Source organism: Triturus cristatus, chromosome 10 (genome assembly GCF_964204655.1).
Source record: "Triturus cristatus chromosome 10, aTriCri1.1, whole genome shotgun sequence".
NCBI lineage: Eukaryota > Metazoa > Chordata > Amphibia > Caudata > Salamandridae > Triturus > Triturus cristatus.
In genome coordinates, this window is record NC_140593.1 from 816,085,939 (window position 1) to 816,110,582 (window position 24,644).

Consider the following 24,644-nt stretch of genomic DNA (forward strand, 5'->3'; position numbering starts at 1 on the left):
CCCGGTACACTGGCCCTGATTAGCAGGATCCCAGTCAGACTAGTCAGTAACAGCTTAGCACCAAGCAAAAAGTGGGGGTAACAATAGAAGCAGATCCTACTTTCCTACATTCGGCATCCCTGTACAAATCACAAGCCGTCCCATTTTTGAAGTGGAAGAATGAACAAGTCTTAGCTAAGGTAATAAGCTGAATTAGTTAAAACGGAAAAACTGTGTATCCTGTTGTTAATCTTGAGCTATACAGTCCTTGAGATGAAACATTCTTAGGTCTTTGTGGCAATACAGCTAATTCACACATACAATCCTGCAGAATACAAGAAATATGAAAGTGTAAAACTGAGTCATACCTGGCATGGCGATTCCTAAAGCGTCACTGGGTTACCATCCAGCCGCAAAGAGTCTGTAAAAAAGCAACAACAAAAAAAACAATTTAAAACACATTGATGACACTTGGAAATACAAATAAAAAGTAAATATAAGATGTAAATAAAAGCTATTCAATCTTTCAGCACTGTGTGGATGCACAGCATGGTTCTCCAAACCCAGAATAGGTTTCCAATATTTTTTTTAAACCTATTAACCAACAATTATATAACTGAAGAATGCGACACACATTTTTAATATTTAGTCTGCAATTGGTCTTGGGTCTATTTTTATTTATAGAATCAGTGAGGGGACACTGCTGCACCGTGTACAACATACAAACACTGTCACAAATCTTAGCCCTTGGATTGGTATGATTTGGCTTCTATAGAGCTAAATATCGGAGACAGGAATATCTCTATTGTATGAACGTGCCAGAAAAAGAAAGAAGGAAAAAAGAAAGGAGAAAAAAAACACAAGGGCACAGCAAAGAGGATTCCTTTATGGAAGGGACTTAAATAGCTGAAAGCTGAAGCAAAAAGCAAAAAGAATATATCACCATTTCGACTCGAATTAGCATGAGGGTCTGTAAGAAACTGGCTCTATATATACTGCACCAAAGTGAGGTACAATGTGTATAGAGTCCAAGGGTCTCCAGAGGTTTGGCAGAGGTTAAAGTTAGATAGAACCTTACTCTCTAAAGTGGTAGCTTGGTCGAGCAGTAAGGCAGTATCAGAGGACAGTGTAAAGCATTTGTTGTACACACTCAGTCAGCAGCAAATGGTCTCACACACTCAAGAACTGAACTCTAGGCCAATTGTTTTGTATAAAAAAATACACTTATTTCTAGAACCAAGCAAGCCTGGTACAGATAAGCATATAAATACTTTGCAGTAGTAATGGACTTGAACACCGTTCAGAATTGCAGTATAACTGGTACTGGTTTTGATTATAGGTTTAAGAAAGCAGTTTGCAACACATTGCAGGTATAGTACATTCAATTGAAAGGGCTTTTTAAGTAAAATGCAGATAATTACTTTTCAGATTACTTTTCTAACCACAGGATTGGACCCTAGATTCAGCCCTGGGACATTTCCTGAAAACAAGTGAGTAAATGCATTTTGGTTAAAGGTATGATTTTTAAGGAATATTATTGTATTTCAAAAGTTGACACTTAGAAACTTTTTCACATAGAATCACCAATGTTATCCTATGGGAGGAAATGCACTTAACAGGTCAATTAGGTTATCATTACTTATTCTTACTCAGTGCTGGATCCTGGATTCAGCACTGGGACATTTGCTGAAAACAGTTGACAGAAATAGTTTTGGTTAAACAGGCGATTTTGAAGGAATATTTGTGTGTTGCAAAAATTGACACTTTGAAGTTTTTCTGATAAAAACCAGGCAATGTTATCCTATGGGGGAAAATCAGGTTATCGTAAAATCACAGTTGTAAATACTTTCTCTGGTCAGTGCTGGGCACCCAAGTCCAGCACTGGGATATCTCCTGGTAACAGGTGAGTAATTCCGTTTTCGTTAATCGGACGATTTTTAGAGAATATTTTAAAGTTTCAAAACTTGACACAGAAGAATTTCCAAGTGAAAACCAGTCAATGTTAACTGATGGAGAAAATGTAAGTTATCGGATTTCAGATAAGTACTCGACTGGCAGAGTTAAGGTTCAGGGGCAAAACTCAGGGGTCTCCCAGGTTCAGGATTGTACTGTTGTTGCACCCTCAGCGACACAGGGGCAGCCGGGTGCAGAGAGAGTAGGCCCAATGTTAGCCTATGGCGGGCAGGGTGCCTTTGGTTGGTGGCTGCTAGCAGGCAGGCCACCCGGCTGTGGGAGTAAAGCCCCTGGTCACTTACTCAGGGCAAGTCGAACAGGGTAGTTGTTGCACCCTCAGGGGCATGGAGGCAGCCAGGTGCAGCGGGCTTCTGGGCCGTCGGGCACCCAATGGGTTTCAATGGGAAAGCTGCAAGACGAACAAAGGCTGCAAACTCGGGGACGGTGATTCTTCAGGTGCGACCATCACTTCGAGAGGTAAGTTGGGAAGCTGTAGGTTGGGTAGACACCCAGGAGTTGGGCACAGGGGGCCATGGGGCGCCGGGGTGTCTTTAGGCGTCGGGAAATCTTACCCTCTGCTGGTTGCGGTTGGAGGGGTCCCTGGTGTTGAGGCTGCAGGCGTCGTCAGGAGCATCGAGGCGAGTCCTTGGGTGCTGGATTCTGGGTCACAGTCGCCGGGGGATGTCCTCGTGGTCTTTGTCCACTTTAGCTCGGGCCGGGCTCGGCGGGTGCAGAGTGGGCAGGATCCGCGGTCTCCGGCCTGGGGTTGCCTATGTTTGAGCAGAGCCACTGCTCTTGGGAGTCCCAGTCTGTTAGTTGAGCAAGGCAGTCAGGTCCTCCGGGGTTTGTGAGGTTGCGGACCACTGAAGGCGCCGGGGTTTAGCAGGAGCAGGTTCGAGGGTCGACAGGCCGGTCGGGCTGGGGCCAAGTCAGTTGTTGTCGTCCTCTTGTTAGCAGCTGCACGGCTGATCTTCTTTCTTCTTGTACTTTTGGAATCAGGATCTAGGGAAGGAAGGTTCAGGGTGCCCCTAAATACTAAATTTAGGGGTGTTACAGGTAGGTAAAGGGCAGGGATCAATGGGTCCCTTCCCTGGGGTGGGTACACCCCCTATTCTGCCACTCTCCAGTGGGAGGGGGGCAAGAGCCTGTCCCTGGTTGGCTGGGTCCCCCATCCTCAAGATGGTGGGGACTCGAGGTTGTGCTTCACCTCGCCTCCCCACCTTAGGGGTGGAGTTGGCAGAGGTGGGCACACCTCTCTTCTTCACTTTGTTTTTCCCGCACGGGTCTCCCGCCCCAAAGGGGGGGTAGAACCAGTGGGGAACAGTTGCTAAGTACAGCAAGTGGTCTGGACAGGCTCACAAAGGCGGCATGCCTTTGAAGCTTCTCCTTCGTGAACCCTGCCCATCCTGGGGAAGGAGGCTTGGCACCTCGTCCCAGGGTGTGCATTGTTTCAGGCCCCCGAGAGCAGCAAGCTCTCGACCCAGGGGTCCAGAAACATGTCTAGTGGTGGCAGCCTGCGCAGCCACTCAGTCAGGTCACGGGCAGTTGGTCGAGTTTCAGGGGGCATCTCTAAGATGCCCTCTGTCGTGCATTTTACATTAAATCCCACACTGGCGTCAGTGTGGGTTTAATGTGCTGAGAAGTTTGACACCAAACTTCCCAGTCTTCAGTGCATCCATTATGGTGCGCACTGCACTTACGAGGCCCTGGAATGGACCTGGGCACTGTAGGGGTACAGGGCTCATGCACCTGTACCCTCACCACTGGCATAGGGCACCCAGCTAAAGGGGTGACTGATGTATGCCAGGGCAGTGGTTTGTGGGCATGGCACACAATGTGTGCCATGTCGTCTTTGTTTTGTTCTGCACCCAGACACTCAGCCTGCAAAGGCAGTGTGTGTGTGCCAGGGTACAGGGCATCTAAGGGTGGCACAATAAGTGCTGCAGCCCTTAGGGACCTTCTCTGGTCACAGTGCCCTGGGTACCTATGGTACCCTTTACCAGAGGCTGACATGTGGCCAGAGATGCTAATTGGGTTTAGGTTTCAATGCAGTTTTAGGGAAGGAACACAGGCCCTGCGTACCTGATTGGCAGGAGCCCAGGGCACACTCAGTCAAAGTACATCAGCAATTCAGCAAAAAGTGGGGGCATACCAAGCAAGAAACAGGGCACTTTCTCACAGGGTCACCTTACCACCACAATGCAAATTCAAAAGCCAAGCTAGAGATACTATCACCCAACTATTAAAGCGGCAATTGTCACCCAAACCACATGCACTTTACTCCAAGCCAGATTGTGCCAGGCTTATCAACAATCTGCATAGTCGAAGGTAATAACTGAAAGACACTTCACCAAATATCACGTCACCAACAACTAATGAAAGCGAAGAGTTTTGTGGTGAATCACTTGCCACAAGTGGCATAAGGTAACGCTTCTTCAAAATGACTACCATTTTGCAGTAGTTTCCTTTGTCTCTGGCTGTTGCTTTATTATTGTGGTATGGCTTGACAGCACAGCCGTCGCCAGACAATTATGTGAGAATCACCAGAAGAAAAGCTTTGCTCCGCCCAGGTGCTGGGAACCAACAGTAAGGTTTTGATTAGGTAGATGTGCTGTGCTTCCACAAAAAAGTATTTGCTCTCCACACAGCTGTGCTAACTTTGCTTATCTAGCTGCCTGGCCTTCTCTCTTGACACTGTAATGCTAAAGTGTCTTGAATAAATAAATCACTTATGGTTTATTTTCCCTGGCAGCAGCACAGATGGGACAGAGGAGTTATTAACCTACATGGATATTTATGACTAGCTTGACAGTGCAACTGTCACGTGGCCTTTTACCTATACCAATATTATTCTACAGTTCTTTGTCTCCACACAACTATATATTAATGCCCATGATATTTACTTCCAATATTCATTCCCATACAACATTTCTGTAAAGCCAGGCCTATTGGCATTGCCATGAACTGTTCTTTTAATTTTGTGGCTTTTTGGGAGATCTCATGCATGTACTGTAACAGGCTGGTAGGGACTAGAAACCATTCAACTTCCAAGCAACATACTACGTGCTATTAGTCTGTATGTTTTCGGTCAAGGGAAAGAAAGAATCTGATCGCACTCCTCCCTACTTTGTCCAAAAGACTGAGGGTTGGAGTGCCTCTAAAACACAGGATAGACTTATTCCAATAGCTCTAGCAGCATCCACAACAGCCCATAACCGCTTCATCAAATCACAGGGCAATTAATATTCCAAAAATTCTAATATTTTGATTGTGGAAAGTCGAAGAAACTAATGCTTAAGAAGCCATAGCACAAGGTGGTCCAGGCAGACACTACCAAACTGATGAAAATAAATGTATGTAGCTAGCGGTGAAATAATTGCAACAACGTCGGTAATTATTGAATCACTGTTTCAGACTTTAAGTCCCTTTCACCATTTCTTTCACCATGTAAAAGTTGGACAGAATTTTTTTAAGAGCCTGACAATAGGAAAAGAAGAAAGAAAATAATCTACCTTGAACCCAGCATGAACAATTGCAGAAATACTGAACTCAAGGACAAATTGAACACATAAAGACAAGCCATCTCAAAAGAGAATTTGTTAAGTGTTATGTTCCTCCCTCGATGAAGGAAGGGGGTGGAATCCTGGAGGGCCGAATCACGCCTTAATTACATATTATAAGGAACATGGACCGATACAGCGGGCTGCTGATGAGGTTTAATGTGTACATACGCTGTAGTTTGAACCAATATAATATTAAAGTTCAGGTACTGGAATGTCAGAAAGCCCAATATGTTTGACAACCTGATACAGAAGAAATCAAAATGTTTACCAAAATAGATTTGGCAAGTGTTCCATTCCCAACAAATGAAGAAATAACGCATTATTTAATTTTCCAAAGTGATCTTACAGCATTAATATAAACTCCACATCTTTATGGGAGCAGGAGTGGGGAAAGACTAGAGAGAGATGTACAGATCAATGGTTACCATTCAATGTATGCACATTGGTAAGGAAATACTTTCTACAGTCACTCATCTTGCCTACCCACTGCTTTTCTAGCCCTGCGTTATGACACCAGGAATAGAAGATGGCACTGAGCATCCACTCTTGATTTATAAGGCAGTCATTTCGCCGCACCTGGAGGACGAAATAAAATAGCTCGGCAAAGTTAGTTAGTGCAGAGATCACTTTCCCTCACACTGGTAACAAGCTTTGGATGTACAAGCTCCCCAAGGACACAGACACAAGAATTACTTGGCAGATTTTCAAGTTGGCATTAAAAAGCAAGACATTAGGATCTTGGCATCTGTCTGAAGCTTTAAATATTAAACAGACATCCAAACAGGTGGCCATAAAGGGGCACCCAACAGGCTTCTGCAGTTCAAGCAGCGGTGCACACTTCTCGGGCCTGTTACTTGGCACATAACACAACCTGACCACAACCAATCCACGTCACCTCTTCTTGGTGCTGGTCCAGTGATCTACAGGTTCTGGATAAACTATCTGCTTTCATGGATCAGCTGAGAAATGTCTTCAGTCCTGTAGGTCGTCTGGTTTCAAAGCAAAGTAGGCATCAGATCTCGTAGACCGAATTAAATGGCTGAACCTTGGCCTAGCCCCTGTATTTACATCAAATTACTATTTAAAACAGGGCAAAGTTTCTGTTATGGTGGAGTAATCTCGCGAATTTTGCATTAAGCTTGTTGCTTAAAAATACACTATTCTGCCATAAACAGGCCACATTTTTGCATGAGAACAACAACAATGAAAGCAGAGCTTGGGCGGCTGTTCGCATTAATTGTACTTTTTGTCCCTTTTTACGTACAAAATCCATCCTGGCATCCACAATAGGAGCAATGATGCATTTAATGCTAAAATATAGGGCTAAATGCCGGTTTTGTATTTTTATGAAAGGTTTTCTGAATTTCAAGTAATTACACAAAAAACAAATTTTGTTAATTAACTTTACACACCCCATGTTACTAATCCCCCAAATTAGATAATATATTTAGAAATCCAGTTTTTGTTTTGTTTAAGTAGGTCTCTTTAGAGAGACTTCTTGGTGATTTGGCGCTCTATAAATATAAACTAACATAACAAACATATACCTGCATCGTGTTTTAACTTCTAATGAGACAGTCCTACTCACACTAAAGCAACTGCAACACTACATTCAACAGCAGAACTCTATTTACAATAAGGAACTTCTCCAGTATTTTTGTCCTGATGGAAGCACTCACACAGTAATAGTGAACCCTCTATGGTCTGGACTGCTTTGCTTTTTAGGTCTCGGCTAGCGAAGGCTGCGCTTGCGCAGTCATGCTCGCGAGTTTTAATGACTTAGAGAAGAGGGGCTTGAACCCGCCCCTCTTCTCCCCTCTTCTCCATTGGCTGGCCTCTTGAATGCTGGCCAGCCATTGGAGAAGAGGTTTGTCTCTCCGAACAGGCCCCGTCCTTTTCGGATTCGGGGGCGTTTTTTTGCTACTTTTCTAATTTTCGCAGCCCGGCCCTTTTTTCGCTGGTGGGCGTGTTTGTTTTTTTGCATCCGAAGGTTCGGCCATTTCGTGTGCGGCGGGACTGGGAACAGAGCAGCAACAGTCCTTCGCTCGCAGTACCACAAAGCCGTCCCTGCATAAAGGCTAAAAACATTTGCTGTGATCACTCCACACACAGAATAGCCATGTTCTATTTTTGTCCGTCTGGAACTAGCAGGGCGGGTTTTGTAAAAGTAAAAAAAAAAAAAAAAATGTAAAAAAAAAAAAGGGGGGCGCGCGTCATTATTTGCCAAACCTTGGCCAAACACAATGTCTGTTCTGTGCCTTAACGCGGTAAGACTGTGCTCTATGCAAATCAGAATGTTCACGAACGAGTAATGTTCATGACAATCTGTAACTTTCAGTGAAATCTGTTCTTAAATGTAGAACACCAAGTGCAATTTCGGTGGCACTAGACAGCACCCACAACGAAGGAGGCAGCCTGGGGCCTCGCGGGCCCCATCCTGAAGTTCCGGTCCCGAGACGGGGTACCGGGTGAAGCCTGGTGCAGCAGCAAGGCGGGGCTCAGTTGAAGGTACTCTGTACCCTTACTATGTTTCCTGAGCAAGGATTTCTGAGGGGTGGGAGTTACATAGGTATCTGCCTCCACAGTTCATCCCTGCCCTGAAGTTCTCGGAGTTTGTTTGGGACTTTACTGGTATTTATGGAAGCTGCCTTTAGACTAAATCAGCATCTCCCTTAGTTCCTTTCTCTTCCCGTCCGTCCTTCCTCCGTTCATTTTATAGTTTCTTTCTCATACCTTCTATCATTTTCCCTTCTTTCTACTTTCCTTCTCTCCTTCTCTCCTTCCTTCCTTCATCCCTCCCTTCTGTCCTTCCTTCCTTTATCCCTTCCTTAACTCATTCCTTCGTTTTACCACTTCTGTCACTCTTTCCTTCTCTCATTCCTTCCTTTATTCCTTCTACCCAAGGACCAAACAGAGGACTTCTCTCTCGGCACACACACAATAACATCACACGTTAGTCAGGAGGCACACACATGCTTTTATTTATTGACATAAATAAATCAACAAATCAGCCTAACAATAACTAAATAAAGCAAGACGGAGTGCTCTTAAAGTGGGCAGATTGGTTTTATTCAAACCCCAAAAACATTAGCGTCATTTTACCGAGTTTGCCAGTGAAGCGCTGTTCCCCCGCCCCCCTGGGGAAGTGCGCCAAACCAGGAGGTATTGCAATACAAAATGTGTAGGGCGGCTTTGTGTTCACGAATGTGGGGCCATATTATCAAGTAACAGCGATAACATTATCGCCGTTCCTTGATAATATGTTCCAAGGTGTTTTTAAGCCATACTGCTTACGTTTTGTAAGCATATAAGCAGTGGACATTGAAAAGGGTCCTTTCTGGGCCCTGTAGTTTTCAGGCAAAAAAATACTTGTTGATTTCTGCATAAATGTAAAAGCGTTAAGTTGTTCCTGCTTACATTTCACATGCTTTATTTAATGGCTCTGTGTGGGTGGCTTTGTGTGTGTGGCTCTGTGTGTGGGTGCAAATGCAATAGGTCTCGCATTTGAGAGAGATTGAGCTATTGACATTGTAAATAACAATGCCGTTTCTTTAAATGTTTTAAAAACAAACAAAAATAATGTCATGAGCAATGCCAATAGCTCTAACTTTAACAATGCCGAGACCATTGCATTGTAAATGCTTGTTGCTAAACCTTACCAGTTTTTAAGAGCTGTGAAACCACTTTAGGGGTCAGTTAGCTGAGGCTGTTCAGGATAATCATGGTTTAGAAATAGAAAAAGCTCTAATTTGTAGATCAGTTTCATAAAGATGATCTTGAAAGGCTTTCCTACCTATTTTAATGAGCTCTCTTAGAATATTTCAGGGGAAAATACATACCAGTTATGTGAGCGGTGCTGGCTCAGGTGTCCAAAATGCTGGTCTCCCAAATTGTGACAACTGCACTTGTTCTGCCCACGATGTCGTACAATAATGCCCTTGTCTCAGAAGACAGCAGTAAGATGCAGAGGTGGGGTCTTCCTCATTCAGCAACAGCACATTTTTTAACCACGTTGCATGCTCTTGAGCGCTTCTAAGACCTATTTCCTATCCCGGGCTAGCAGGAAAAAGTTAAGGTAAGATTGAAGGGGCCAAAATGGAAGGGCGATTCAAATCCCCTTTATGAGTTATGCTCCTATAAACAAGTCAGTAGCGGGTCACTAGCAATAAGTAAAGAGAAAGGAGCATGGACAGAGGTAGGCATAGCTGTCTATGCAAACGTGTACCCAACACAGCAAACATCTTTTAGGAATCTGTGCTATTGTGCAATACATTTGTAAAACAGGGAGGGTCTCGGAGAGCTACAAGACAGTTTCCCGGAGACCATTAATCGAACTGGGTAATTACAATATAGTGCAAATCTTACTTCCTATGTATGCAGGTTACTAAGGCTATGCACTGACAATCACAATGGTTTAAGCGCTTTACTTATTCAGAGGCTTCAGTGTGCTCATACTCAGTCAGAATGACTGGAGAGCCAAACCAATCAGATTATATTTCAGTCATCAAAACAAGACAGGTAATCTTTTTTAAAGGGTTACAATTATTAAATAAATGCTTCACGGAAGAGCTTTAGCTTCCTGTATAGTAAGGCTAGGAGAAATGTTTCCACTAAAAATCCCTGATATCAGCTAGATTTGTTAAGGGGCAAGAGCAGATAAAAGAGTATTTCAAGTCTAGAGTCTCTTTTATGAAACACCCTCCTCTAAAGAATTAAGTTATAAGAATACCAGAAGCTCCTCTGACATATATTTAGAACAAACTGTTAACCAAGTCACAACAACATGGGCACTCTGCAATAAGTATGGGGAAAGTGATATAACCCAAGTTTCTAGAATGAGGCTCCCAGGAAAACAGGGTTGATTACCAAAAACCCTAATATGTTCATCAACAGAGCAGCAAACAAGATCAACAAAATAATCGGAGCACTCAAAAGGTAAAAAAGATAGAAATGTAAATCCAAAATTATCGAATAAAAGTCCACTTTAATCCATGTTTGGGCCAATAGGAAGTGGAATCCAAAAGTTTCTCAGACGAGAACGTTGATGTTCATATAACCAATGAAGAACCCAAGTACAGAAGGTATAAAAGAAAATTCAGCAGTATAAGAGAGCAACTCAATCAACAAGTGTTTCGTAAACAGGTGAGTAATACCTCGACTTCATCAGGGCTGAAAAATCAAAACTAACAAAATCAGACCAAAATTAAATAAAGAGTCTGAGCAGTGTTAGGTTAAACCCACCACAGGTGTTTGGCATAAAATAATAGGCCACAAAAAGGATGAAAGAGAGAAGAACAAGGGAGAAAAAGAGGAAAAGAAGTAAAGAAAAATGCACTAAATATGTATCAGTGATGATATAGCAATGATACAGAGAACCCAAAAGAAACAGTAGCGTATGGTGTGTTACAATAAATACTGCAAGTACAAAAATGGTGTACATAAAATTTACCAAATCCCATAAATAATTGTAATTCTACATGCAGCTACACATGTAAACTGAAAATAGTAGCACGACATAACAGGTACAGAAGCCATCTTCAATGGGGTAGATAGTTGAGCTATGTGCTCACATGAGAAAGAAAAAGGAAAAACAAAGCACAGGACTGCAAATGCCGGCATGCAGATATTCAAAACCACCGGTGCACGATCTCTAGATAATCGAAAAGCAGAAAATAACCTCATAAGTAAGGAATATCCGTTCAGGAACGAGAATAAGTATCAGGATAACCAGGTCAGTAACGCCATAATTATACACCACAATATGAGTGCATTGCCTAAATAAAAAGAGGGGCGGGGAGGGAAACAAAAAGTATCTTTAGAGCCGTTCATTAACACCCCAAATATAAAACTTAATCCATATATCAATGTATCAAAAATTAACACAGAGCGAAGGAGCTTCCGCCGGATCAACGTACAGCCACCATAGTGATGATTCCTAAACCGGGTAAACCTCCAGAGGAATGTACCTCATACCGCCCAATATCACTGATTAACGCTGAGGCTAAAATCCTCGCTAAACTCCTTGCAACTAGATTAACCCCCATCTCACTGCCCTAATACACCCGGACCAATCGGGCTTTATGCCTGGAAGAAACATGGCCCTTAATTTGAGACGCCTGCTTGGGGTGATGGCCCGTATAACTTTCATCCAAGAACCAGCCATCATCCTCTCATTGGACGCACGTATGGCGTTTGATATGGTGGAGTGGCCCTTTCTCTTCGCGGCCTTGAAACATTTTGGCTTCTGCCCCACATTTTGTGCTTGGGTGCACTTGCTGTACTCAAAGCTTTTGGCACATGTAACTGCAAACGGTCACATATCAGAGGATTTTTCGCTAAGGCGTGGACCACGTTAGGGGTGTCCCCTCTCACCATTACTGTTCGCCCTCGTTCTGGAACCATTGGCTGCATGGATCAGATGGGAACAGACTATTCGAGGGCTCCATTGGGCGGCGGGCTGGGAGGACCGCATCTCCCTGTATGCCGATGACGTGTTATATATGGCATCTCCCAGGCGATCCATCCTGATGCTCTTAAATATCTGTGACCTTTATGGTCAGGTCTCTGGCAACACCATTAATTGGTCCAAATCAATTATATACGTTCTACGCTGCCCACCACCACAACTCCCAAGGGGCTGTAATCTGCAGGTCACAGAGGGAAGTTTTAAATATTTAGGTATCCATGTCACGCTAAGGTCAGACGAATTTATTTAAAAAAATCTCATGCCTCCCCTGGAACGTCTCAGACGTGACACGGTACACTGGCATTCCCTACCATTGACATTGCTTGGGAAAGCAGCACTTTTTAAAATGATGGCGCTTCCCCGGTTTCTCTATGCTTTGGAGAATACTCCGGTTCTTGTGCCATCAAGCTATTTTAAAGCGATAGCGGCGGGGGTCTCCAGTTTACTATGGCGGAACAAACCGGCACGCATTGCCATAGACAAATTGGTCCGAGGCTGGTATGATGGAGGCATAGCTCTCCCGAACGTACAATTATATTATTGAGCATCACAGTTGAAAGTCATTAATCAGTGGAAACACGCCCCACAAACAGACCCTGCGTTAGAAAGTGGACAGAAATGGGTTGAGAGAATGAGGTGTCATGAAGGCGCTATACACCAAAAGCGATCTACCCCACTAATCGGACCAATGGCACATACAGCCCAGATTTGGTACACAGCACTCACAAAACTAGGCTGGAGTGGGGTCATTACCCAGCTCACTCCACTTTGGGACTCACAAAGACTAGGAAGACTTCTAAATAGTAAAGGTTTCCACAGATGGGATGCTATCGGCATCTCTGCGGTGGGTGACTTATGGATTAAGGGTGGGATGGCTACCTTTGCTCACCTACAGGAACACTACGAGTTGGCACCCTCTGAAATATTCAGATACATGCAGATCAGGCACGTAGTCATGGCAGCTATACCAACTGACACCGCACTGCCGGAGGCCTCTCCCTTGGAAGATAGGTTACTGACTGAATACATGGATAAAAGGGCTACTTCTCTCAACTACCGCAAACTCGTTAACAATTTACCTGATCCCATGCAATCGCTATGCATAAAATGGTCTACTGAGCTGGGGGACTTGGATGACAGAGACTAGCAGAAGGGACTCTCGTTCTACCACACCATGTGGCAGTGTCCACGGATAACGCCATACTGGACAGCAGTACTGCGAACTATATCCTAAATAGGTGAAGTCTAAATTATGCCAGAGCCCAAAAGATGTCTATTAAACATATGGGAGCCCACTGATCTTAACCATGCAGCATAAGATTGGCGAACAGCCTCTCGAGGGTCGCCCAAACGCAATATAGCCAGATTGTAGGGTTCACGGTGCTCGCCAACGCTCCATGACTGGTTTAAAGATATGGATGGGGCCATGGTGGCAGAAAAAGGCGACATGTCCACCGGGGCTGTCCCCAAAAAATGGTGAAGAATATGGGGAGCATGGAATAAGTATAGAGGATATATATGTACTCCGCCTCTGACAGCATCCGATGAAGGTTCCGAATGAGGGGGGTGGTGAGGAAGTCAGGGGATTTGTACCATTCTATTTCATACTCCATGTACTAACTGTATTACTGACATGCATATGCCAATGGAATTTGTATCAAACAAGCAGCAGCAATTTATCAATTTGTAATTACTTTTTACTATGCCCTGTCATTAATAAACTATTTAAAAATTTAAAAAAATTAACACAGAATTCATAAGAGGCGAAATTCCATTAATGGATACAAACAGATGATTATTACCTTATCGTGTAAGTAAGAGAAAGAATACTGCATTTCATTAAAAGCAAGCCGGGGTAACGTAGAAATGTCAACACTTAAAGGTGGTCAACTAAGAGCTATTAAGTATCGGCATGTAAGCCATGTATCTTGATGTTAAATAATCATACCATAAATCCATAGGGATTTGGACTGGCATCCAAGTTAAGTAAGCATGGCCGGCATCCTCACCAATACGACCATACAAGTAGAAACAGTTATGGTCATCCCCAACATTATTAGTGGTACCATATGGTCAACAGCGAGTGGCACTTATAATATGCAGCAAAGAGAAACGAAGAGTACTCCCGATCCCTCATGTGTAGCGGCGTGGACCACGGGCGCCATCTCAAAGTGATAGCTAGAGAAAAAACACCACCAACACCACACACACCAACACCACACACCAACACCACACACACACACGTTTTTTGATGAGGAATATATCTATTATATATATCCTTGCTCCTCTGCACCTAGAACCGGCGCACTCGTGGACGGGTGCTTGTGATGCAGAGGTGCATCCGCGTTCAATATGCGCGCTCACTCCCTTTTCCTCTTTGGTTTCGAGAAACCACTCATAGGGGTCTTTGCTTTTATCGATTATTTTAATTCGTACAGCCAACATGACGCGTTTCGGCTTATGCTTTAGTCTAATGTTTTCATATTGCGCGCCAAAAAGCACCATTTTTTAAAAGGACAAACATTAAGTCACATTAAACCAACGAAGGACCACATCATATCACTTTCACAATTCGGCGCCATATTGGAATATATTTAGTACGGTTAAATCCTTATGTCAAAAGCATAGTTGATATACATTGCTATACTTTCGCAACCGTGCAACACATAATCCAATCTGATTACGTTAGCAATTTCATTATTCCATATCAAGAACTCAAAATGAAACCTTACGGTGCATAATTATGACAATAAAATAATTTCATTAATTATTACGCCGTATATCAGCATGATCCCTAAACCAACCTAGTTCCCTCATGAAGCCAAAATCGAAATAATAGTAACCAAACTTATTCCAAAGCTGTTCATTGAGAAATTATACACAGATCTGACATTGTGTCACATTCCACTTATATTTCATATTTAACTGACTCAAATTCAGACACCAAGATGTATGGCTAATTCTTCCCCTATATTCATACCTTTTGGGGCCTTAGTTTCCAAGTCAATTATGTATCTAGATTCTAGCCTACGTAACTTCTTAATCCTGTCACCCCCCCTTACACTAGTCGGGATCTGATCTAATCCATAATATCGTAACAGCTCCCTGTCACTGCGGACAGTTTGCGGCAGACCGGGGACAAAAAGGTGGCATTGTGGCAAGACACGGGGCAGCGGTGGATCCCCGGACGAATCCCTCACATCACACGAGGAAGGCGGTGAGTGCGAGCTCAGGGACGGCAGTGGCAGGGCAGGCCCAGCGGCGCACCGGACCAGAGCTGAGGCCGCTGGGCGACCACGCCATCGCACAGGTGGGCCTGTGACCTCTGCGCGAAGCCCAGTGAATTAAATAAGCAGGCAGCTTGCAAGAAAGGAGATCAGGAGATAAGGAGCGGGCCACTCCCACCCCCTGCGCCAGCTCGTGGGAGAGGCGGAGGAGGCCTGGGACACAACACCCCACCATCGGCCTGTCCCGTTTAGAAACGAAAGCACCATGGACGCCTCGAGGAGGCGAGAACAATGAAGGTCCTGAATGGCTGATCCTGAAGAGAGGCCCATTTTAAGGGCCTCCTCTGACGGGCGCCCCCTCAATGGACGGGCAGTGGGCATGGAGTGTGAGGCATGCATTAGGCCCAGTGAGGAGCGGGACCCAGGCTAAAGACTTGGAGTTATCCCAAGGCCATACAGGAAGGCATCTGGCCCCCACCTTGGCAAAAGAAAGAAGCGGCTGAATGGGCCCCTTCCTTCCCTGGAGGGGGAACGTGCTTGAAGGAAGAGTTGAGAGTGACCCAAACACAGTGCCCTGTAGTCAACCAAGGGGGTACGGACCAAAGCAGGCGTCGCGAGGCAGATTCTGGGTTTGGCTGGCAGCGTAGGCCACCCATAACGCAGGGAGAACACTCACCTGGCAGAAGAGTGACTCGGGCCTAGGTGGAGAGGGACCCCAGTTTCCTCTGAAAGAGACCCAGGAGAAGGAGGAAGCGGTGAGGACACCCACCGGGAGACCACGTCCACCCAGAGAGAGTCCCGTATCCCTGGAGGTACCAAGGTCTCCCCCAGGCATGGGGACTGGGGAGTTAACCGTCTAGCAGAGGGTGCAGCGAACCACATCCGGGAGGCATTACTCCCCCCTCTCCCCCCTGCCGGGAGTGGAGGACCCTAGGGCAAACCAGTGGGAAAAGGCTGTCCTCCTCAACAGATACCGAGATATTAAGCCAGGGGCCCGGGGACCCAGAGAACCCACCAGAGCAACATCCAACCAACGGGGACCCACAGGCGGGGCTGTCGGGTCGGAGGGGCGATGGCCCCCTCCCCCCCAGTCACAACGGGGTCCCAGGTTCACGCAGAAGAGACCCCCGCCTGAAACAGAGCAGTGGCAGTCGGTGACGGTGAGGCCCAAGAACACAAGCTCCTACCCCAGAAGACCTCAGAGGGGCACTGCCCTGCACACACAGGGGTGGCTGATGGGGGGGGGGAGCCTGGTCGCACCCTATCAGGTCAATAGATGGTGCCTCCCAGGATCCCTGCCGCGAGCAAATTGAGAGCCTGAAGGTATACCCTCCAGAATAAGGCCGTGAGGCAACGCATGCCCGGGCAGCATCAGTCCAAGGCAGCCGATCAGGCATTACAGGTTCTCCGACAACCGACTTGTGACATGCCTGAAGACAGTCCTGGACTTCTGATCAGAGACAGGAATCGCGCCCTCAGCACTTAAGAAGTGGCACAGCGCCAAATTCTCAACCACCATGGGGAAAAACAGAGGAGCGAAACCAGCTGCAAAACAAACCCGAATGGATCAATACACCATGATCCTCTGAAACAGTCAACAAGAAAGCCACCCTCCCAGAAGGAGATCTTAAAACAATTATTCAGACTATACGCTCCTCGCAGGCCTCCGTAGAAAATAAAATAGGCGAGGTACGAGTGGACATTGCCCTCACACAGAAAGACCTCCACAACGCCACGGCTCGATTATCAGAAGCAGAATCCTGCCTCTCCACAGTAGAAGACTGTTGGAAAACCACACTCCCACTCTGAAAGGGTGGTGGTGGTCTCCCGGACACACTGTGGTAGCTTGGCTCGAGTGGTCAGGAATCAGGCTCCGTGCTAAGCATACAACATACCCAAACAATAACCATGCGTGCATCCGTTCCAAAAACGACTCTACACCGTAAAAATTATGAAAATAACTTTCTTTATCTGCTTTTTCTCTTAGTTGCTGATTGGAGAAAATAAATAACAATCACAATATACAAACTTTTTAGAAAGTGCAGGACAAATAAATACTGGCTTAATGATTCAATAAATAGGGGTGATCATAAATACTGAAGGCATAAATAAAAGTGCAATACAGACAGGCAATTAAATATTCTGAGGCAATAAATACTGTAACCAATAAATATTGTGCATCAATAAATACTGTGGACCAATAAATACAGTGGAACAATAAATAGGTTAAATACAATAAATACAGTGCCCCTAATAAATACTTAAAAGCTGACAGTGACACTCATGGATTCAGATCACTTTTGAATTCCTAAGGGCTGATTTGGCCCAGGCACAGCTTGTGGGGATGTGGAAGGCTTGGGGGTGTCTACTCCCTGGCTTGGTCAAGGCTGAGGCCTAAACTGAGGTAGATAAAGGGGGAAAATACCAGAGACCTGGCTCTCTCTCTCCACACAACTTCTCTAGATTAGTCCCAGTTCACCCCTGGCACAGTCAGGTTGGTTCCAGCACCTCCCTAGCCCCTTAGAGCAGTCTCTCAGGTCTCCACAGGGCCTTAGGATCCCTCTACTCCACTTACTGCCCTTTTTCTGATGCTCCGACGCCGCTGGAGTCGTATCGATGCCGTGAGGCGGTTCCGGTTCGATGTCCGCGGCCTCGGCACAATGTCAGTTCTTTGACGACGCCGGCAGGCGGATCCGGTCTCGATGTCAGCGGCCTCGGTTCGATCTCGACCTCCGATTCGATGGCGTCGGGCAGTCTTACTCGATGTCGACTTCGGGCGGCTCCGGTCCGATGGCGACCTCGGCTTCGATGACGTCGGCCGGCCTTGCCTCGATGTCGACTTCCGGCGGCTCCGGAGTGCGATCCTCACTCCCGACCTCCGGTGTCCCTCTCCTTAGGTTTCCGGCGACTCCGGAGTGCGACCTCCACTCCCGACCTCCGGCACGATTCTCACAGGTTCCGGCGACTCCGGAGTGCGATCCTCACTCCCGACCTCCGTTACCCTTCACCTCGGTCTCCGACGACTCCGGAGGGCGGACTTCACTCCTCCGATGACGTCGCTCACTCGACCCCGGGTGACTTCCTCCTCGACCTCTGGTATTCCTCACGACCTCTGACGGCGCCCTCTCTCGACCTCTGGCGGCTCCGGGTACGACGTCTGCTTTTCCAGTCAGCGCCGTTTCTCCACCTCGGGCTCCAGGTCTTAGGCTACTCGACGTTGGACTTCAGGGAAACCAGCTTCCAGGTCAGGATCTTGCTGTTCTCTTGTTTCTAAGGCCTGTTCCTGCTGTCCAGGTCCTCAGGATGGTTTTTCTGACTTCTTCCCACACAGGGCTCTAGGCTGGGCTCCGTCAGTAGGGACTAGTATCAAGGGTGGGTTTATGGACCCCACTCCAGGCACAAGTTTCCACCCCTGCTGCTTCACTCCTTCCTCCTTCACGTTTTTGCTGCTCACTCCTCACCAGTCAGGTGCCAACTGCCAGCTCCAACTGCCAACTCTCTCTCTTAGCTTCCCAACATTCTAAACCGCCTCCAACTGTCACAGGGTTCTGGAATGTTCTGGAAGGTGCTGGTAGGTTCCAGTGGATGCTGGTGATGTCACAGGTGGCCACCATTTTGTGCTTCAGGCCCTCAGACAGAAGTTTCAGGGGTAGGTAAAATGGCTCCCTGAATCTGCAGCAACACGAAAAAGTCTGGTGGTTCCCAAAAAGGAAAAATTCAAACAGGGTTTGAGGCAAAAGTGGGACAAAATAAATAATGATGAGGAGGGACCACCCAAAGGGCTGACAGGTCTAACACGCGTCCCCCCCAGCTGAAAGTGGGGAGAGCTACCCAACCCCTTGGGAGTTCTCATCACTAAGGCGGAAATACCTTGAGAGACCGTCTGCATTGGCGTGGTCCACTCCAGGCCGATGTTCCACCTGAAAGTCCATCCCCTGTAGGGAAATAGACCACCTCAACAACTTGGGATTCTCCCCCTTCATTTGCATCAGCCAACGAAGGGGTCTGTGGTCGGTCTGAACTAGGAAGTGCGAGCCAAACAGGTATGGCCGCAACTTCTTCAGAGCCCATACCACTGCAAAGGCTTCACGCTCTATTGCACTCCACTTCTGTTCCCTGGGAAGTAGTCTCCGGGATAGGAAGACCACGGGTTGATCCAGACCCTCTTCGTTGAGCTGCGATAACACTGCCCCAATGCCATGTTCTGATGCATCTGTCTGGACAATGAACTCCTTGGAAAAGTCTGGGGCCCTTAAGACCGGGGCCTCGCACATGGCTCTCTTCAATCTCTCAAAGGCTTGCTGACAAGCCTCCGTCCAGACTACCCGTCGAGGTTGTTTCTTGGACGTGAGCTCCGTGAGGGGGGTTACGATGGTACCGTACCCCTTCACGAAGCGGCGGTAGTATCCCGTGAGGACCAAAAATGCTCGGACCTCAGTCTGTGTCTTGGGGGGTTCCCAGGCCATGATGGCCTCGATCTTCGCCTGGAGGGGTTGCACCGCTCCCCTACCCACCAAGTGTCCAAGGTACACTACCGACCCCTGCCCGATCTGGCACTTGCTGGCCTTGATCGTCAATCCAGCTTGTCTCAGGGCCTGGAGAACAGCTTGCAGGTGACGCAAGTGATCCTCCCAGCTGTTACTGAAGACGGCTATGTCATCCAGATAAGCAGCAGAGAAACTCTCCTTTCCGGTGAGGATCTGGTTTACCAGGCGCTGAAACGTGGCAGGTGCGTTCTTGAGCCCAAAGGGCATCACACAGAACTGGTAGTGGCCATTGGGCGTGGAGAAGGCTGACCTTTCCCTTGCTCCATCAGTCAAAGAGATCTGCCAGTACCCTGAAGTAAGGTCAAAGGTACTTAGATATTGGGCAGCTCCCAGCCGGTCGATCAATTCATCCGCCCTAGGGATCGGATGAGCATCAGTTTTGGTCACTGAATTCAGTCCCCGATAGTCCACACAGAACCTCAGTTCCGGTTGGGCACCCGGTGGTGCAGCTTTTGGTACTAGTACCACCGGACTGGACCAGGGGCTGCTAGAAGGTTCGATCACTCCTAGCTCCAGCATCTTAGTGACTTCACTGTGAATGCTGGCCTTCACCTTGTCTGACATCCGGTAGATCTTGGACTTCACAGGTGGGCTGTCTCCTGTGTCCACGTCATGGACGCACAGGTGAGTCCTACCCGGGACAAGGGAGAACAACGAGGAGTACTGCCCCAGGACCTGGCGGCAGTCCTCCTGCTGTTCAGGAGTTAGAGATGGGGAGAGAATCACTCCCTCCACCGACCCATCCTTCTCTTGAGACGCAAACAGATCAGGGAGAGGCTCGCTTTCCACGTCCTCTCCTCCGTCAGTCACCATCATCAAGATGACTTCGGGCCTCTCGTGGTGGGGTTTGAGGCGGTTGGCATGCAGCACCCGCAGGGGCTGACGAGGGGTCTTCAGGTCCACCAAGTAGGTAGCCTTACCCTTCTTCTCCAACACCTCAAAGGGTCCTGACCAGCGATCCTGGAGGGCACTAAGCTCTCCGGGTTCGATCACCCACACCTTCTGGCCAGGCTCCAACTCCACCGGGTGAGCATTGTGGTCATACCACGCCTTCATCACTGCTTGGCTGGCTTCCAAGTTGTCAGAAGCTTGCTTCCACAACTTAGCCATTTGGCTCCGGAAGGCCAGCATGTAGCTCACCACATCCTGGGGAAGCTTTCTGGGAGTTCTTTCCCATCCGTCTCTCACCAGGTTGAGAGGTCCACGTACAGGGTGCCCATACAGAAGCTCGAAGGGGCTGAAGCCCACTCCCTTCTGTGGCACTTCCCTGTAGGAAAAAAGTAAACAGGGTAGGAGGACGTCCCATTTCCTCCGCAGGCTTTCAGGCAGACTTCTGATCATGCCCTTCAAGGTTTTGTTAAACCTCTCCACCAGACCATTTGTCTGGGGGTGGTAAGGAGTGGTGAACCGGTATGTCACTCCACACTCCTTCCACATGGCCCGCATGTATGCTGACATGAAGTTGGTCCCCCTGTCGGACACAACCTCCTTGGGAAAACCCACTCGGGTAAAGATTCCCATCAGGGCCCTTGCCAAAACAGGTGCTGTTATGGTCCTCAGAGGTATTGCCTCTGGGTACCGTGTGGCATGATCCACCAGAACCAGGATAAACCTGTGGCCAGCTGTAGTCGGCGGATCTAATGGACCCACAATGTCGATGCCCACCCTTTCAAAGGGGGTGCTAACGACAGGAAGTGGTTCCAGGGGAGCTTTCAGCTTCACCCCTGTTTTCCCACTGGCTTGGCAAGACACACATGTCCGGCAGTAGGTATCGGACGACACTTTCATCTGAGGCCAATAAAAGTGTGGGACAAGACGGGCGAAGGTCTTGTCTTGCCCCAAGTGTCCTGCCAATGGTATCTCGTGAGCCAACTCCAGAAGGAAGGCTCGATAACGTTGAGGAACTACCAAGGCTCGTGACGATCCGTGTAGGGGTGCCTTGGGTTCACTGTAGAGGAGGCCATCCTCCCAGTAAACACTGTAGTTCCCTTCAACGTTCCCTGCTGCCTGGGCTTCGGCCTGTCGCCTCAGCCCCTCAAGGGTAGGGCACTCCCTCTGGCCCTGGCAGAATTCCTCCCTGGACGGGCCTCCCTCCACGTGCCACTCGGCCGGGATGGGTAGGTCCTCCAGGTTGGTAACGTCCCCCACTGCAGACTCCTGGTCCACCACCTCCGGTGGCCTATCCGTCCTACGGGGTGGGGACGCCGAGGCAGGCTCCTCCTGTCCTCGGTTCTTCCCTTGACTGGCAGCTGGCTGGGCCTTTGTTCCAGGCTCCAGCCGAAATTAACTCCCTCTTCAGGTAGTCGCGGACCTTGTGCTAACACAGGCCCAGTCAGGTGTACCCAGCATCTCGGTGTGAGTCCGGTATTCCACCTCCTTCCAAGCGTTGTGCTCCATGTCATTTCCCAGCAGACAATCGACTGGCACGGCAGGGCTTACGGCAACTCGAAGTGAACCTGCAACCCCCCCCCCCCATTCAAAGGGAACCTCGGCCACTGGATAGTGGCCTGTTCTGCCGTCAGCCATCGCGGCTGGGTGGAGTACATCGGGAATTACCTGCTCTGGAGACACCAGTTGGCTACGCACCATAGTCATACTGGCTCCTGTGTCTCTCAGAGCCTCCCCTCTTTGGCCGTTGATGGTGACCCATTGCCCATACTTTGCGGTATTTGCGGGCACCTGGATCTTAGGAACCATCTCCCGTTCTCCCAAGGACACTAAAGTGACACCCGCCCACTCCCTTCCCTTAGTTAAGGGCATCTCCTCCCCGAGCACTACACTAGCTACTCCGGGGGTCTTTCCTCCAGTGGGAGGGGGTGGTCGTTTCAAGCACTTCGGATCTCCTTTATAGTGTCCAACGCCACCGCACTCATAGCAATGGACAACCCTTGGCTGCTGACTCTGGCCAGGATTAGGGTTTCTGGGTGGGTTAGCCTTAGGGGTGAATCCTGTTCCCTTCCCTTGGAAGTTATTTTGGGGGCCTTTGGAGAACTCCTTTTTCTTTTCCCCTCCCTCTTTCTTCTGGGGGGCGCCCTGTCCGGCCTTTTGAGTATCCCCTCCAGTCCACCTTGTGGACACCCGGGTACTAGCCCAAATGTCCGCCTCCTCAGCAAGCTTCCGGGGACTGGTCAGCTTGCTATCCACCAGGTGTTGCCGCAGTTCAGGGAAACATTTCTCGAGCAGGTGTTCCTTCAGTACCAGGTCAAACAACCCCTCGTAGTTCCTCACTTCACTGCCCTGAATCCAACCTTCCAGTGCCTTCTTTGCATAGTCCAGGAAGTCCACCCAATTCTGCGTGCCCAGTTTGTGACTACCCCTGAACTTCTGTCTGTACTTTTCAGGTGTTAGTCCAAACTTTCTGATGAGCGCCAGTTTCATGGTGGGGTAGTGGGTCTGCTCATCCTCCTCGAGGGCCAATAAAGCATCCCTACCAGCTGGAGGCATGTACTTGTACAATCCCCCTCCCCAGTACTTCTCTGGAACCCCATGGGCCCTCAACGAGACCTCATAGGCCGCTAGCCACTTGGCGATGTCGTCGCCCACTCCATAGCTAGCTACTATGTCCTTTGGCAGGTATGGTTTAGGTTCCCTGGTGATCCCTTGGGTTTGGCTGCCACCATTAGGAACAGGTTGTGCCCCGATTCTCAAGATCTGAAGATCTATTTCTTTCAGTCGTAATTCATGGGCCATCCTCTGCTCCTCCTTCTCCTTTTCCAGCCTTGCTAAGTCCCATGTGAGCTGTCTTTTCTCCCTCCGGTCTGTTAGCTCCACTTCAGACAAGCCACCGCTAGAGGCACTGCTGCCCTTCCTAGAAATGGTTCTGGGCCCTGCTGACAGGTTCCCCACCTCAGGTTGGTACATTTCAGCCCCCTCGGTATCAGGCTCTCCATCCCTGTCTTCCTCCTCAGCCTTGCTTTCTCGGCGTGCCTCCCCCCAAGCCCTTAAGCTGGTTTGGAGTGCACCCTTCTTTGCTCCTGGGGGACAGTACACCCCCTCCCGCTGGCAAAACTCCCTGAGTTGGGCCACAGTGTACGTTTCTAGATTTTCTAGTACAAACTCCATCTTGCCCACTCAGGTTAGAGGACAGGTTTTTGTGCAGTAACTATGCAGGGGGGTACCTTTAATAATACCTCCTCCCACCACCAGAGTAAATTTGGAAAAAACAAAAACCCACAATTAGGAAGGCCGCTCTTGAGAAAACTCCCGGTGTAGGCCTATGGACTACCCACAGTTATTGTTGAGTATGCGTAGGCACAGCTCTATCCCACCACTGAACACCAATTTATGTTGGAAAACCACACTCCCACTCTGAAAGGGTGGTGGTGGTCTCCCGGACACACTGTGGTAGCTTGGCTCGAGTGGTCAGGAATCAGGCTCCGTGCTAAGCATACAACATACCCAAACAATAACCATGCGTGCATCCGTTCCAAAAACGACTCTACACCGTAAAAATTATGAAAATAACTTTCTTTATCTGCTTTTTCTCTTAGTTGCTGATTGGAGAAAATAAATAACAATCACAATATACAAACTTTTTAGAAAGTGCAGGACAAATAAATACTGGCTTAATGATTCAATAAATAGGGGTGATCATAAATACTGAAGGCATAAATAAAAGTGCAATACAGACAGGCAATTAAATATTCTGAGGCAATAAATACTGTAACCAATAAATATTGTGCATCAATAAATACTGTGGACCAATAAATACAGTGGAACAATAAATAGGTTAAATACAATAAATACAGTGCCCCTAATAAATACTTAAAAGCTGACAGTGACACTCATGGATTCAGATCACTTTTGAATTCCTAAGGGCTGATTTGGCCCAGGCACAGCTTGTGGGGATGTGGAAGGCTTGGGGGTGTCTACTCCTGGGCTTGGTCAAGGCTGAGGCCTAAACTGAGGT

General features: G+C 47.7%; 1 protein-coding gene across 1 annotated transcript in view; it reads right to left on the minus strand.

Annotated features, from left to right (window-relative positions):
* ASB8 (ankyrin repeat and SOCS box containing 8) overlaps positions 1-24,644 on the minus strand; it is a 115,591-nt gene that overhangs the window by 78,524 nt on the left and 12,423 nt on the right. The window contains exon 2 of the mRNA XM_085628401.1: positions 348-400. The gene's annotated coding sequence lies outside the window, so the exon portion shown is untranslated. The remainder of the gene's footprint in view (positions 1-347; positions 401-24,644) is intronic.